The sequence below is a fragment of the Protopterus annectens genome, chromosome 4.part0, assembly GCF_019279795.1.
Source record: "Protopterus annectens isolate FY-2018-M chromosome 4.part0, PAN1.0, whole genome shotgun sequence".
Taxonomy (NCBI): domain Eukaryota; kingdom Metazoa; phylum Chordata; order Ceratodontiformes; family Protopteridae; genus Protopterus; species Protopterus annectens.
In genome coordinates, this window is record NC_056733.1 from 1,434,204,604 (window position 1) to 1,434,221,711 (window position 17,108).

The 17,108-nt window shown below is 41.1% G+C and overlaps 1 protein-coding gene across 4 annotated transcripts in view; it reads left to right on the forward strand.

Annotated features, from left to right (window-relative positions):
• The first annotated feature begins 1,067 nt into the window (after nt 1–1,067).
• Nucleotides 1,068–17,108, forward strand: part of LOC122799893 (E3 ubiquitin-protein ligase RNF14-like) — an 826,975-nt gene continuing 810,934 nt past the window's right edge. The window contains exon 1 of one of the 4 annotated variants that reach the window (XM_044069268.1): nt 1,068–1,549. The gene's annotated coding sequence lies outside the window, so the exon portion shown is untranslated. The remainder of the gene's footprint in view (nt 1,550–17,108) is intronic. The other 3 variants (XM_044069270.1, XM_044069269.1, XM_044069271.1) reach the window with 3 other exon arrangements.

Sequence of the window (17,108 nt, forward strand, 5' to 3'; positions counted from 1 at the left end):
TTAACTGCTTACAGTTAGTATTCAGCAGGATAATTCAGTAACAAAAACAATTGTGTAATTTCCGCAGACAAAGAAGCCGGTAAAATCACAACACTGACATAAGTAAAGCTACAAAGACGCAACTTGATTTACTGCATCTAGGAGAGTGACACCAGACAAACATAATGAGGACTGTGGGAACCAGAAAGAAGAATGAAAAACAAAATTAAATCAGTAGGGCAGCCCCCATCCAGGCCGTTTTGGAATATTGCAAAATGATACTAGACACTTGGCGAGTGTAATGAAGATCAAAATACGATTAAAAAAACAATAAAAAGTGGTCAGTTTCTTGTTGAAGTAATCGTTCGGATACAGACAGTTGTACAGCAGTTTGAGGAAAACCGCAAATAAAAAATAAGGATAAACACATTCAAGTAAAGTCTATGAATGTAACCTGACAGTTGTAGAGCAGTTTGAGGAAAACCACAAATAAAAAATAAGGATAAACACATTCAAGTAAAGTCTATGAATGTAACCTGGTATGCTTTTTGCACTTTGCAGAAAACATTTTTTTTTCCAAACATCCGTCAGAAGCATGACTTACCTACATAACACTACTTAATATTTACACAAACTGTGCCTGCAAACGGTCTACTGTGATTAGTGTACGGTAATTTCCAAGTGTAGTACCTCGCAGGATACGCAGTAGCAAATCCCGCCCCGAACACGCATCCAGCCCAAGCCCGCATGAATATTTATTATAGATTTACTACAGATATTGGTTAAAAAACATTAACACTGTAAGGCAAACCCTTTGGTGTGGAACTGCGAGAAACATTTCACTTTTTTTAACACGAGACACGTTCCTTATACAGATGTGTGCTCCGATTAAGTAATAAACAAAATCAGACAGCTCCTATTTAATATACAGCCTCATCCTAAGAAACCCACCCCAGTAAACAAACTTAAGTAAAATAAAATAAATAAATAATATGTATCGGAAGTAGTGTTTGCTACGCTGATTTGCCCTAAACATTTGTGCGTGTATTAGTATCAAACTATATCATTCCTGTTTTAGATTATTGCTTTCAGTTGCATCACAGGTGATACGCTGTGGCGACCCCTAACCGGGAAAAGCCGAAAGAAGAAGATATTGCTTTCAGTTGCATCATCTATAAGTTTGTAGTGAAATGTGGGCAGGCTGTGCTATGCTACAGATTGACATCCATTACTGTACTTCTTAGACTCGCAAGAGATTCGAGACAATTCAACAACGTATTTTGTTAAACCATATTTTATTGTTTGTTAATAGTCAATTGTTCTTGCCATTGTATTTATCAGTCAGCTCACACTTGTTTACTAAGCAGGTTTGGGTATTCTGTGGTAAGAATTGTTACGTTATCTGACATCTCAACACACACACACAATGACGAAATCAATCCGAACCTGTCGTATGCATGCATTATAACAGTTTAAGAAAATCTATTACACCCCGGAGTAAAAAGACGATCGATGCCGGAAGAACACACACGCAAACTTCGCTGCAGATGACATGTACATGCCTTTGGTGGTAAGATTATTTTCTTCTGTTTTGGGGGTCTGTGGATACAAACATTTTTATCCTTTTCTGCCTTTACCTCTTTGCTTAACCAGTTGGATATAATATTGTAAAGCAGTATGCCGAAGCTCCATTTCCTACATGAAACGGTGGTCCCTTGAAAGCCATTGGGAAGAAAATAGTATATTACGTAATTGCTATTTGGCCACTAGACTGCCTGTAACATCAGAACGGGTAGGACAATGACCCAAAAAACGTGCGAACTATTTCAAGTTTCTCTCCTGCTCGTTAAGAACAAACTGAATGAGGTTGTAGTCAAGTTCAGCTTGGTGAAGAATAGATGAACTCCCCACTGGTGGTTGTTTTTTTCTATTTTTTTAACAGAAAAATGTCAATTCAAAGCCTTTATTTTAGTAAATGTCATCCCCGTCCGAGCTTAGCATCGCGTTTCTCCGGCCAATGACATCTGATGGTTGCGTCTCCTTTTAGAGTTATTTCCTTATTTTAACTCCAATAAACTGGGCGTGAAAACAGCTATTTTGCTTAGAGCAATTGGCCCTTGAAAATACTATGTTGCTGTTATCACAGCTCTCAACCTTCTGTCACCAAAGTGTGAATTCTACCTCTCATAATGTGGTACAAATAGATAAAATGTGGAGGAGCTTACTAACAACTTCAGTTGGAACTTTGGAACACTCATATGGGTGTTAAAATATGCTTACAAAATGTTCTTTTGACGAATGTATATGATTTCATTTATTATGAATAGCAATTAAAAAGATACTGACACTGAATTTTTGACAGGACATTTCCGTAAGGAATATGAACTTTTTAAGGACTCAGATTAATGTTCCTCATAATGTCGTACAGTTAAGGGTTTTGTAATGGAACATTACCCCAACAGATGTGTAGTAGCAAGGACCGCCCAAACCCCGCCCAGCACTTTGCTCATGTCGTTTATTTTGAAGAGTGCTTTGAATAAACATGGCAAACCCATTCTCAGAAAGACGAGTATGCTAAACGTTGTTATTTCAAAATAAATCCTTTTCTCTCTTATTTGCTGGTACCAGGATTTCCAATTTGCAATTCTTTAAAGAGGAGGGGTGCGAACACATAGTAAGCTGCAGGTATAAAAACTATTACACAGACTTACAATTCCTGTTTTGTAAAGGTGAGGGTGGCGACCTTTCTGGGAGGTCTTTTTTATTGCATGTATTGTATGTTTTTATTATCCCACTGCCTTAGAATATTGTTTGTTGCTTTATCTCCAGAAATGTTTAAAGAAAGGTGGGGGTGCAGGGTGGACTTGCCCCCCTGCAAAAGCAATTACTGCACATTATACCAAAGAAAGCTTTGGGGGGGGTCCACGGGTTATGGGTTATGGGTCCGGAGTGCAAAACGGGAACTTGTGAGCATACCTCTTAACCCGGAAACATCAAAAATCTGGACAAGGCCCATGAAATAGGGTTGCGAGGGACAGTCCCTCTTTGGGCAGTTGTGTCCTGACAAAAAATTGTAAAAATGGCAAATGTCCTGAGATTTTAGGACAAAATTATTTCTTATATTTTAAGTAATAGTTGCATAAAACAGTTATTCTGTATCTAAAATACCTAAATGTTGTAAGAAACAGAATAAGCACCTAAAATACTACATGAATAAGCTTTTATTTAGGCAAAAAAGTTAAGTTTTAACCTTTGTACTGAGTGTGGGTATGTGTCGACCTGTAAAATCTGATGTTTGTACCAAAAATATCTCACTTTGTCCATTTGAAAAGGTGGCAACCCTACCATGAAAAATAGGTACAAATCTGTACGTTGATTAACATCAAATTTGCATACTTATGTAACCACGCCCACTCCGATGGAATTGTGGGATATCAACTTTCAAACACAAACCGAAGAACTATATGGCACCAGATTCCCCGCAGCCATTCCAATGTCCCATTACCTGGCTGTTTTGCCCCATTTACCATAAACACTATTGTGTGCATGCATACTGCTCTACTTCTACAATGATTATTTGGATTTGATTTTTGCATTTTATAGCACAATGCAAAAACATGAATAGGCATCTACAAAATAAAGCAATACTGTCTCACAATGAAAACAGACTTGGCATGTGGACTTCAACAAGTCATGTGTTAAACCAATGTGGCAGTATGAGATGTAAGCCAGAAGCAGGAAGGGGTACTGGAACTGAGGATAATGCTATTTATAAAAAAGGCTATGCTTTCACCAGTTTACAAATTAATCAAATTAATCTTTTTACTCTGCAGCCACTAACAAAGCAACAATCATTATAAAATGGGCATGCACAGCCTGAGCTTAGCCAGACATGCAAATCACAACTATAAAGGTAACTCCGAGCATCGTTTCCTTATTACTGCATAAAGGAGATGAATGAAACCTGTTGTAAATCATTGATACAATAATAAAACTGATGTATTAAACAGAACAGGTGTAACGCTGCAGTTCAAGAGTGGGAGACAGTGAGAGAGAGTAAACCTCCGGTAGTTAGCTGAAAATCATAGACGCTGATATCAGGTTGTCTGGGATTCAGTCAGGAAGTTATCCCACCACTAGTGCTCTTTGTACAGCTGCTTCTAAGTATACATTCTCTGTGCAGCTTTCTGTCTTTAATACACACACAAACATCAATAAATATATATATATATATATATATATATATATATATATATATATATATATATATATATATATATATATATGTATGATCATCTATTTCACATTAGGCTAACACACACCTTTTGACCATACAGTTTAAGCAGGGAAGCTACTGACAAAACAGTATGACCAACTTTCCCAGACCCACACAAACATCAATATATAGATATAAATACCTATCTATATATATAAGATAATCCACTTCACATTAGGCTAACTCACATACCTTTTGACCATACATTTTAAGCAGGGAGGCTACTGACGAAACAGTTTGATCAACTTTACCAGACCCATATTTCTACGTACACACACACACCGTTTCACGTTAATGCTGAGCGATAAATCCTTCCTGTAACTTACTTCTGAGCTGAGTGATAAATCCTTCCTGCAGCTTGCTTACTTCTGAACTGAGTGATAAATCCTTTCTGTGCGAGGAGCGATGAGCCTTTAAATCCTTGCCTCGGGCAGCAAAACATCCGTTCGAGCCTTCATCTGTTCCCAGCCGAAAATCAAATAGCCAGGCAAATCCTTTCCAGCTGGAGCCTACTAAATAAATCAAATAGCCGGAGAAGCCCTTCTAAATAAATCCTTCCCGGCTGACTCGTTCTCGCTCGCAAAGCATTTGAACCAGCGGGAAACTCGGAAATATGTGTGCCGCAAGCTGAATTTGGACAGGCTGGTAGCCCTGGTGAGCTGACGTCATCGTGCATGCGATAACGTAAGATAAAGCGCGAAAAATTTAAAAAAAGTGCAAAAATAAAAAAAATCAAGAAAAAAAACGGAAATGAAGGGGTGCCACTTGGGAATCGTGGCACCCCATTATTTGGACCCCAAAACTCGGTAAAAAACGAGGAATTCGGGACAATTGGGAAATATGCTTGTGAGTACTGCGTACATACTGCCCTTCTGACCCACTTCTTACCATACAACACAGTAATGTGGTTAAGACAAAGTACAAAGTGACAAAGCAAGTCAGACACCCAGGACATGCGGTGGTTTCGACGGTGCACTTACAAATATAGAAAATAAGGATAACTTTATTTAATCTCTGTTTTACATATTGTATACTAAAAGCTGTGGTAACTCTAAAGATAACATAAAAAGCATGAAGCCTGTGTTACAAATATTCACCATGACACTGTATATAATCTGCATGGCTTGTCACTAAGCCCTGTCAGTCATGTAGGTCCCGCCCATTCCTGCACAAAAATCATGGTTCTAATACAAAGCCCAGTTAGGTTCATAGGATGTTACTAGGTTAGTGGCCCTAGAGCCCTTACACGCCTTGCCATATTAATTCCGTCTTGCCTCAATTGACTTTGTTTACACGGACGTAATTCAGAGCTTGTCTGTGATAAATACAGACTACCCCTGTCCATGAGTGACATAGGTGCCACCCCTGGGATGAATTTGCAGTCTTGCATCCATTTGTCCAGGTTGCACTTGAATAGGGTCACTGAGGAGTTGTGCTTCACATGAACTGGAAGTTTATTCCAGAGCAGTGCCAATCTCTGGGAGGTATATCTGTCTCTTCAGCATGTTCTGTTAATGTCACAGGCTAAGTTAAGATGACTCTTGTGCCATTTGACATGTGGATGTGTAGCATATCCATCAGGACAGGGTCAGTGACTGCCCTGTAGGCCAGGCACAAGTTGCATTTCAGCAGCCTATACAATACAGAGCGCAGTGACAGGGCTTTCAGTCTATCCATGTAAGTCATGGTTTGGAGGCCCTGTATTTTCTTGGTGAGAAACCTCTGTGGTCTCTCCAGCTGTTGCAGGTGCCTGGTGAGCTACATGCAAGGGAGCATTGTACTCTGTTAATGGTCTAATGAGGGTCAAGTACAGTGGAGTTATAACAGCCTTACACCTGGATGTGATGCCCTTACTTACAAGATGCACAACATAGAAGGCTTTCCTTACCACTGTGGAAACTTGGTGGTCAAAGTTCAGATTGCCATCTATCTGTGTTCCCAGATCTCACACCACTGAGTTTGAACTTGGGGGGGGGGGGATGCTACTGTCAATATTGTAATTAGCAGGGAAGTCTACTTTGCCAAAGGGTATAATAATGCACTTTTTTCATTTAGTTTTAGACCGTGGTTTGGCACAAGTAATTTGTCTGTGTTAGCCCCTCCTATAATATGTTAACATTTTTGGGGCACTCAGTGCACCCAGTTTTCAATCATCAGCGAACTTGGTCAGCCAAAGGCCTTCTACTTTAGCCTGGACTTCCAAGAAATAAATTCCAAACCATAAAGGGCACAGCACAGATCCTTGTGGAGGTGGAGTCACCAACTTTGACAGTATGTGTTCTGTCAGTGAGCCAATTAGCTACCCATCTAGTGATGTAAGGCTTAATCTCCAATTTTTTAATTTCTCCAAGTCTTTTGGGTTTCTAATACCATGCCGGGAATGGACCCTATTCCTATGTGAAGTTATAATTAAATATTGTTTCAATCTTTGATGTTGGCCAGAATTGCTCTTCACAGTACCCACAATGTGTCCAGTAATGACTCCTTCTGCAATTCCTTCAGAGTTGCATGTATCTGTAACATAGCTAAGTATGAGTGTACATTCTTTTTTATAATACCCGTTGTTCCTTCACTGTCGAGTATCTTTCTTCCCCATTGCCGTTTCTGCCTGCAAATCCTGGTACTTTATGGCGTTGTGTCTCTCTGTACTTAAGAAACTGTAGTCAATGGGTGTAGCGATTTCAATAATCAATGCTACTTCTGTCTTCTTTTCATGGACTACTATATCTGGTTTTCTTGCATCTGTTTTTTGAACTGTTGATAATGGATGATCCCATATGATATAGACCAACATTTTCTATGATGCTTTGTGGCTCATGTGTGCAGTATTTTTCAGCTACTTCAATATTATAATGTTAGCACAATCCCTAATGCAACAATCTTGCTACATTATTATGCCTTTCAGTATACAGTCTTTCTGCCACTAGTATATCACAACCAGCAAAAAGATGTGCAACTGTTTCCAATTCTGTTTTACAAAACCTACATTTGTCTGTTTCTTCAACATGTTCAATGGACTTTGTAAATCAACATGTATGTGGTCCACTATCTTTAGCCGCCAATATTAACCTTTCGTCTTTTGGTATAAATTCACCTTTCCTTAACCATTCCTGCATTCGATCCTGATCAACGTGGGTTTTTTCCATGAGTTTCCTATACTTGCAGCTCTATTTATGCATTTTCCACATTTCTTGCATTCTTATCTGATCCTTCACCTTATATTCTTTCTTTTGTTTTTTGGCATATTCAGTTGCTACCCGATTTTAATCTACTTCCGGTTTGATTCCCATTACCGCTTGATGCCAATATACTTCTGCTAAACTAAGCAGAGAAGTCGTCTTAAGACTTTATCTCCTCATGTTTCAAAACTTTCACTGCCATTTGGGTCTTATGAGGTCAGCAGATATTTATGCAGTCCCACTATCGTAGATCTGTACATGTAATCAATTTCAAGGAGGCACATACCTCCTTCAAAACAGGGAATATATAGTCTTGGTATGGTATGCACTGATTTTTGTAAGTCATTTGATGAGCATGAAGCATCCTTCTTGTTTTCCTGTCCAAACTGTCCAATACCTTTTGGGACAGTCAGTCACTCCAAAACTGTAAGTTAGGACAGGAAGAGCAAATTGGTTTATAACTTGGACTTTGGTTGGACTTTGCTCCTAGATGTCAATGCTGTTTTTAGTATTAATTTAAGCCTTCTAAAATATTCCTTACTGAGTTTTATTCACATTTGTTCATGTTCTATTGTTGATCCTTCATCAATTCCCAAATATTTAAACACTCCCTCTTGCTCAAGTTCTTTAATATCACATTCCTGTCCCAAACTGATGTTTTCTTGGTGTTGCAGCAGTCCTGCTTTAAAGGCTGCTTTTGCACATTTATCAAGACCAAATTACATTCTTATATCATCTGAAAAAGTTTTTCCACTTGCAGTTGTGCTTTCAGTTATTCATCTGATGAACTATACAGTTTAAATCATCTATAAAAAGAAGATGAGAAATCTTTACACTTTGTTGTTTCTATGAGCCAAATTAAAGCAGTTGTGCTTTCAGTTACTCATCTGATGAACTATACAGTTTAAATCATCTATAAAAAGAAGATGAGAAATCTTTACACTTTGTTGTTTCTATGAGCCAAATTAATGCCAGAACCTAATCTGTTAAGTATACAGCTTAATGGGTTAAGGGCAGGACAAAATGGCAGCGGTGAGAAAGAGCCACCTTGGAAAATCCCGCTTTGAATTTTTATCCCTGGAATAATAATTTGTCCTTTATCATGGTTTAACTGGAGAGCGGTTTGCCACTGTTTCATGGTCACTGTAATGTAATCGATCAGTGTAGGGTGTATCTTATACATTTTTAGACACTCTTTTATCCATGAATGTGGGATATTGCCAAATGCTTTTTTTATAGTCTATTCATGCCATACTGAAATTCTTTTCCTTTTTACAGTTCTCCACTGTGACTTTATTTAACAAGAAATGATCCTTTGTTCCATATGACTCCGTCATTGGAAGGAAAGCTATTGGTTTATAGTAGCAGTTCACTCTGTTGTTAGTCAGGCTGATCCTTTATTCCATACAACTTTATTACCTTTTTGTTCTATTACCATGACTGACTTTTCTTCTAAATGACTATAAACTCTGTCCGCATCAATTCCAGTGTATAGTTTATACATCGTCGGAAGGCAAGTTATTGGCCTATAATTTTTAGGATAGCTTGCAGGTCCACTCTTAAGTAGGAGTATTGCTTTTCTTGTTGTTAGCCAGGCTGGTGTCTGTTCAGGGTGAGCATATAAATAGTTCTTACTCATTGATAAATCTTCATGTAACTATGTTAATACTGTTAACCAGAAGTTAGGTACTGCATCTGGGCCTGGGGTTTTCCAGTTAGGAGCTTTTCTTAACTTTGTTTCAATCTTTCTGGCTGTTACTTCATCGCATTGCATATCCTGTACATTTGAACTTCTTATTCTTTCTTTTACTTCTATCCATGCAGCATTTTTGTTATGTTCCACAGGGCTTTCATAAATATTTCTTGAAAATATAAGTACATATTCTTTTTGGTGGTGTTTTGATTCCTTTTGCCTTGTTTCCCAGTTCTCTGCAAAACTTTTTTGGGTCATCAGTGAATTGTTTATTTTGTACTTTTCCTTTATATTTATCTGCATATCTTCTAATTTTTTCTGCCTGTGCTGATATTTTTAGTTTATTGTTTGCGATAGTGCACGATAGATCCTGATCTGTTCTAATACTGTGCATTGCTTTTTTCATGTCTGTCTTTCTGAGTATTTTTGTTGATCTGTTCCCTCTTCTATAATCTTCTAACAGTGGGCAGTTCTTGTCTTAATTGTTTTATAGTTTTCTCTATTTGATAATTTTTTGATGGCATTCGATTAATCTCCTTCTTTTCCTCTACTACCCTGTATTTTTGTGGTAAGACTTTATCTATTATTAATTTAGCTGCACAGTAATGTATCCTATTTACTTCTGTTATACTGCATGAATTTCTGTGGACAGTCATAATTACTGTTCTTCTTCTTTCAGCTGTTCCTGTTAGGGATCACCACGGTGGATCATCTCTTTCCATTTTTTTCCTGTCCTCTGCATCTTGCTGTGTCACACCAACCAACTGCATGTCCTCTCTCGGCGCATCCATAAACCTTATCTTAGGCCTTCCTCTTTTCATTTACCTGGCAGCTCCATCCTTAACATCCTTCTCCCATTATACACAGCATCCCTCCTCAGCATGTCCAAACCAACCCAATCTCACCTCTCTGGCTTTGCCTCCAAACCATCCAACCTGAGCTGACTTTCTAATCTACTGATACCTAATCCTGTCCATCCTCAACACACCCAATGAAAATCTTAACATCTTTAACTCTGCCACCTCCATCTCTGACTCCTGTCTTTTCGTCAGTGCCACCGTCTCCAACCCATATAACATAGCTGGTCTCACCACCCTCTTGTAGACCTTCCCTTTCACTCTTACTGGTACCTGTCTGTCACAATCACTCCTGACACTTTTTTCCACCCACTCCACCCTACCTGCACTCTCTTCTTCACCTCTAGTCCACACTCACCATTACTCTGAACTGTTTATCCCAAGTATTTAAACTCATCTACCTTCGCCAACTCTATTCCCTGCATCCTCACCATTCCTCTATCCTCCCTGTCATTCACAAACATATATTCTGTCTTAATCCTGCTGACCTTCATTCCTCTCCTCTCTAGACCATATCCCTATACCTCTTAAGGGTCTCCTCAACCTATTCTCTACTCTCACTACAGATCACAATGTCATCCGCAAACGTCATAGTCCATGAGGACATCTGTCTGATCTTGTCTGTCAACCTGTCCATCACCACTGCAAATAAGAAAGGGCTCAGAGCTGATCCTTGATGTAATCCTACCTCCACCTTGAATGCATCCGTCACTCTTACTGCAGACCTCACTACTGTCACACTACCCCCGTATATATCCTATACCATACTTACATACCTCTCTGCCACTCCCGACTTCCTCATACAATACCACAACTTTTCTCTAGGCACCCTGTCTTATGCATTCTCCAAGTCCACAAAGACACAATGCAACTCCTTCTGACCCTCTCTATACTTCTCCATCAACACCCACAAAGCAAACATTGCATCTGGAGTGCTCTTTCCCAGCATGAAACAATACTGATGCTTACTAATCATCACCTCCCTTCTTAATATATTTTCCTCTACTTTTTCCCATAACTTCATGCTGAGACTGATCGGTTTTATCCCTCTGTAGTTACTACAGCTGTGCACATCATCCTTATTCTTAAAAATCGGTATCAAAACACTTCTTCTCCACTCCTTGGGCATCCTCTCACTTTCCAAGATTTCATTAAACAATCTGGTTAAAAATTCCATTGTCATCTGTTCTAAACACTTGCATGCTTCCACAGGTATGTCATCTGGCCCAACAGCCTTTCCATTCTTCATCCTCTTCATAGCTGTAGCTACTTCTTCCTTGCTAATCCGTTGCACTTCCTGATTCACTATCCCCACATCATCCAACCTTTTCTCTCTCTCATTCTTGTCATTCATCAGCCCCATAAAGTACTGCTTCCGTCTGCTCAACACATTCACCTCACTTGTGAGTACTTTTCCCTTGTTATCCTTTGTCACCCTTACCTGATGCACATCTTTCCCAGCTCGGTCCCCCTGTCTAGCCAGTTGGTAAAGGTCCTTTTCTCTCTCCTTAATACAAATATCCATACACCTTATCCTTTGCCACCTCTCTCTTCACCGTATGCCTCATCTCCTTATACTTCTGTCTACTTTCTACTTTCTGTTTACTATTCTGTCAACTGTCTAGGACAGTCCTAATTACTAATTTTATTTGTTTTATCAAGCATCTAACTTTTTGGGTTTTATTGACTTTCTGTAATCTGTTTCTTTCACTGGTCTTTATTTGTATGTCCATCTCTATTAAATCAAGCAACTCTTCTCTTATGTCATTTTTCTCTAAACTGAGGGCATATTATTCGTTCTCCATCTCCTGTGGGCATTATATAGGTAGCTCCACAGCATCTTCCTTTGCCACATTCTATTCAGTTTCATTCTGTGTCATCCATTACTCTTTCATATGGGAACTCACTGGCCTATCAACCTACAACATTGGCTTTGTCACTATTGTCACAGTTTTCTGTTCTTCCACTTGCTGTTCAACTCCGACTGGATGTTTGCACTTGTGTCCTATGGAAGGCTCCAAAGTATCTTCATATGGCAACTGATCAGATGTTTCCTGCTTTACTGGTTTTGCCTTAATTTGGGGATACATTGGTCTATCCTGCTGTGATGTTTTCTGAGAGTTTCGACACTAAATCCTTCACCTCGCCGGTAATCCATAACTGCAGTTTCTATTTCTTTAACTTCCCCATTACTAATCATCTTTTCTACTTTTCCTCTTTGTTTCCTTATTTTTTTTTTTTGTATTGTAAAATTTTCCATGTCTGGATGCCTTTGCTTCTGTTTCTCTTCAAATATCTTTGGTGCTGCTGTTTTATTTATTATTTTTGCTTTCTCCTTTACACAACTATTACACCATATTAAATCTCTTTATCTGATGTTGTAAATCTTTGTTCTTTCACTACAGTTAGGACCTCGGTTCCATCCTCGGAACTGATACAGCCTTTTCCCAGCTCGCGCAAGCCAAAAACTCTCAGCTAAGACCTACCCATAATGCCCCTCTCCTAGTTGCTCCAGATCTCATTTGCCATGTTCCTAGTCAGACGTGCTGGCCATCTCTCTTAAAGCTAAGCAGAAAAGTGTTAATTTTAAGACAGTTTCTCTTCAAAATTATTTAATTTTTAGTCAAGTTAGCCTTTTCTTACTGTCACCTATAACCTAAGTCTATTTCCTTCCCTTTTCCTTGGTAATTTATTTTTTTACCTTTATTGGTAATGTCCCTCTCTCCTATCTTTGACAGGCCTTTCCTTTCTACTAGTGGTATTTTTTAAAATAACATCACTGGTATTTTTTTCCCTTATTTTTTCTCTAGGATAGACTTGTTGCCTTACTATGTCAGACAAAGCTAAGTTGGGATTTAAACATTGTGACAAGTGTGGATGTAAGATGCCTAACTCAGATACACATGTTCATTGTGTCTGCTGATTGGGCATGGATCATATTAGAGCTGACTGTGAATTTTGTGCTAGTTGTAGTAATTGTACACTAGCAGAATGTAATAATAAACTTATCTTAAAAGGTTTACTCAAGGAACCTTTTTCAAGGCTCTATCTGGGTCGGAGGTCTCACCCCCTCCAAATACCATAAAACATAAGGAAAAATAGATTACTCAAAGCATCTTTTTTTTTTGGAGGCTCTATCTGGGTCTGAGGTCTCACCCCCTCCAAAGACCAAAAAAAACATAAGGACAAATGGATTACTCAAGACACCTTTTTTGGAGGCTCTATCTCGGTTGGAGGTCTCACCCCATCCAAAGACCAAAAAACATAAGGAAAAACAGATTACTCAAGGCACCCTTTTTAGAGGCTCTGTCTGGGTCAGAGGTCTCCCCCCTCCAAAGACCAAAAAACATAAGGACAAACGGAGTCACTCGGTTCCTGCATCTACGTCAGTTATGGAACCAAGTCGGCTCCATGCTTCCTCAGCGCAGACCTCTTCGGCATCAGGCTTTGTGTCTTCTCCCTCGGTGCCATCCATGATATTCATCCCTATTTCGGCTCCAACCTCGGCACCACTGACTTCGGTGCCGTCCTTGGATCTGACATGAGCTCCGATGACTGTACCTGCTTTGGCACTATCCCCAGCCATGGTGCCAACAGTTTATTCGGCTCCATCGGCTCCAAAACTCGAATACCTGCCAAGGACAAGATACCTCCAGTGCATACTGTCTTGGTTCCAACAGCAATGTTTTCCCTGTCAGCATCGTCCACACTTGCTGCATCGGCTCCAGTGGAACCGTTGCTCTCCCGAAGTAATGCTTGGACCGTCCATACCTTGGTATCTAGCCTGGTGCCTATTTTCTCGCTGGTGCCGTCTATGTCCACAGCTCCGATGGCTTCCAGTTCTCTTGCTCCTCTCCCAACCCTCTGTTTCAGGACCCTGGGCATGGGAGTCACAAGAACCCTCTCTGAAGGGAACCCCTTCTCCATAGTCATCCTCAGAAGATCCCACTGGGGAGCCACCCTGGAAGAAATGGTGCAAGAGGAAGCACCTTGATTCACTGGAGGAATCTATTACTGAAGACACTGATTGTGATGAGGGGGAAGGGTCCCCATGGTCTCCCCCAGATGACATTTCATTTGGAGACATTCTCAAAATCCTCAAGCAGCGGGGAGACTGGAAGTCCTATAACCCTTCCTGGGTAACCCCACCGGCAGATGACCTTGTTAAACTCATTGTGCAGCATGCCTGGAAGGCCCCGGACAATGTAGAATCTGTCCCTCAGAGGCCAGATAGAAATTTTATTTACACCCGAAGACCAACCCCACTGGTCCTAGCAGTTATCAGTTGATTCTATGGTTGTAGCAGCGGTCACCAAGAGGGAAATGGCAGAAGATAGTTCCACTGTCCATCTTCCAAACAAAGAGTCCTGTACCATGGACAGACTAGGGAAACGGACCTATGCTTCAGTGACATTCGCCATTCAGTCGCTGAACTATCTGGCATACTTTACTCGTATCCAAAGAGACCTAATTTCCAAAATGTCTTCCTCTTTGGTGGGGTACTGTCTGATGAGCTGCGTGATACTGTCGCCTCGCAGCTAGCTACCCTTGAATCCATCTCGAACTCCTCGATGCGTTTGATATCTCACTCCACCGAGGGGGCAGCTCGAGCTGCCGCATCAGGTGTTGTCATGAGACATAATGCTAGGATGCAGTTGTGTGACTTTGCAGACCCCTTTAAATCTTCCTTCGTCAATGCACTTATCGACAAATCTGCACTTTTTGGACCCAAAGTAGGAGGCACACTCACATGTAGTGAGAAAGATGGAAAGACCTTGTCTGCTGTGGGCATATGCCTTTCCAACCCCCACAGGTGCTACTCCAGGAGCCAGAAGGGAGGAAAAATGTGGTTCAAGAAATCCCAAGGACCTATTCATGACACTCATGGTGAACAATCCCCCCGGGGCAGAGGGGGCAACTCGTATGGAAGATGTCCCTTTCGGGGTAGAGGGGGTCCATGTAACCAGGGCACTAGAGATTCTTCTCCAGCAGACCCTACCAGTGCTCTTGAGCAGCGGCTCGATTGCTTCCCTCTGGAAGCTGTCGGGGGTCGTTTTTCTGTGCATCTACCAGCCTGACATATTATTACTACTGATGTTTGGTGCAGAGAATAATATCCAGAGGCTACCAAATACCTTTCAACTTAACTCCCAGACCCTTCAAATGAATCCCCGATGTACCACCCAATCAGAGGGAATTAGCAGCCTTAGAGATAGAAACGCTGCTAAGGAAAAGAGTCATCCAACCAGTCCCACCAGACCAGACAGGATCTGAGTTTTACTCAAGGTCCTTTATTAAGTGCCAAAAATGACAGGGGCTGGAGACCAATCCTGGATCTCAGCCTATTGTACAAATTTATCAAACCTCAAAAATTCTAGATGGTCACAATACAGTCCATTTTTTCCTTTCTAGGGAGGGATAACTGGATGTGCTCTATAGACCTCCAGGACGCGTACTACCACATAAAGATGGATCACCGCTCCCGGAGGTTTCTCTGCCTCTGGCTGGGAGCCAATCACTACCAGTTCAGGGCACTGCCATTTGGTCTCTCGACAGCACCCCCGAGTGTTCACCAAATGTATGGCAGTTGTGGTAGCTCATCTTCGACTACAAAGATTCCAGGTGTTTCCCTGTCTAGACGATTGGCTCCTTACCGCTCCGACCAGGAATCTTCTAGTCCGCAGCCTCTCTTACACTCAAGCTATCACTCTTTGCTTGGGGATTACAATCTACAAAGACAAATCTTAAATGTCCCCAATGAAGACACTGGAATTTATTGGAGCAGTCTTCGACACAACATCCTGTCAAGCTTCTCTCCCCCCTCAAAGGTTTTTGAAAATAAGACACCAAATCCAAGACCTTCTTCCTCAGACCTATGTACCAGCATGTCTTGTACTGCAACTCTTGGGCTCCATGGCAGCTGCCATTGCATTAGTGCCACTGGTGAGACTGCACATGAGAATCCTCAGTGGCTTCTTTCTACACAATGGTCGTTGCTGACTCACCCACTCAACCACATGATATGCCTTACAAACCGTTGCAAGGAAGAAATGCTATGGTGGATGAAGCCACAAACAAATCTTTGGTGTTGACTTTTCTGTCTTCCCAGCCCATGGCCACAGTGACCATGGATGCTTCACTGTTAGGGTGGGGGGGGGGGCATTTCCAGGGAAAGACTGTCCAAGGCACCTGGTCCCCCATGGAGGCCAACTTGCATATAAATGTCCTGGAACTGAGGGCAGTTCTCTTAGCATTGCAAGCGTTCCATGCATCCCTTCCCGCGGGAACCATTGCAATTTAGTCAGACAATATGTTAGTCGTCTGGTATATCAACAAGCAAGGCGGAAGCAGGTCTTACCCCCTGTGTTGGGAAGTCATAAGGATTTGGAACTGGGTGATAGTTTCCAACCGCTTTCTTATAGAAGCGCACATTCCTGGGAGTTCCAACCTTATTGCGGACAATCTGAGCAGGAATATCCTGATGCCTCATGAGTGGTCCCTCAACCCTGTAACAGCAGATTGGATCTTCCAACACTGGGGCAAGCCTTGCTGCGACCTGTTTGCTTCCCCTCTAAACTACAAATGCAGAAGCTATTTTGCCCTGATCCCCCCTCAGGAGGAACCACCGAGGGATGCTCTAACGCATGATTGTCCCCCGGGTCTCCTGTATGCCTTTCCCCCATTTACCTTCATCCCAACATTTCTCCAGAAAGCTCAGAGGTTGAGAAGCAAAGTGATCCTCATTGCCCCCTACTGGCTACGTCAAGTCTGGTTCCCGTTTCTATGGCCTCATCTGATTCACAGCCCGTGGATTCTGGATCATTCCCAGGACTTGTTATCTCATCCTCAAGGACTGATTCATCTGAACTTGCACAGTCTCAAGCTCACAGCTTGGTTCCTCCACTTCCAATAATTGCCAGGCTGCCTGACATCCCATCTCCTGTTTGTGGAATTTTTATGGCCTCACACAAACCTTCCACTAGAAAAGTTTATTCTAGTAAATGGACTAGGTTCTCTATTTGGGCCAAAGACCAGAACTTAGACCCTTTTTCTATGCCTATTCAAAAGATCCTACAATACCTGACTACTCTTTTACATGCAGGAGCCTCAGCTTCAATGATCAC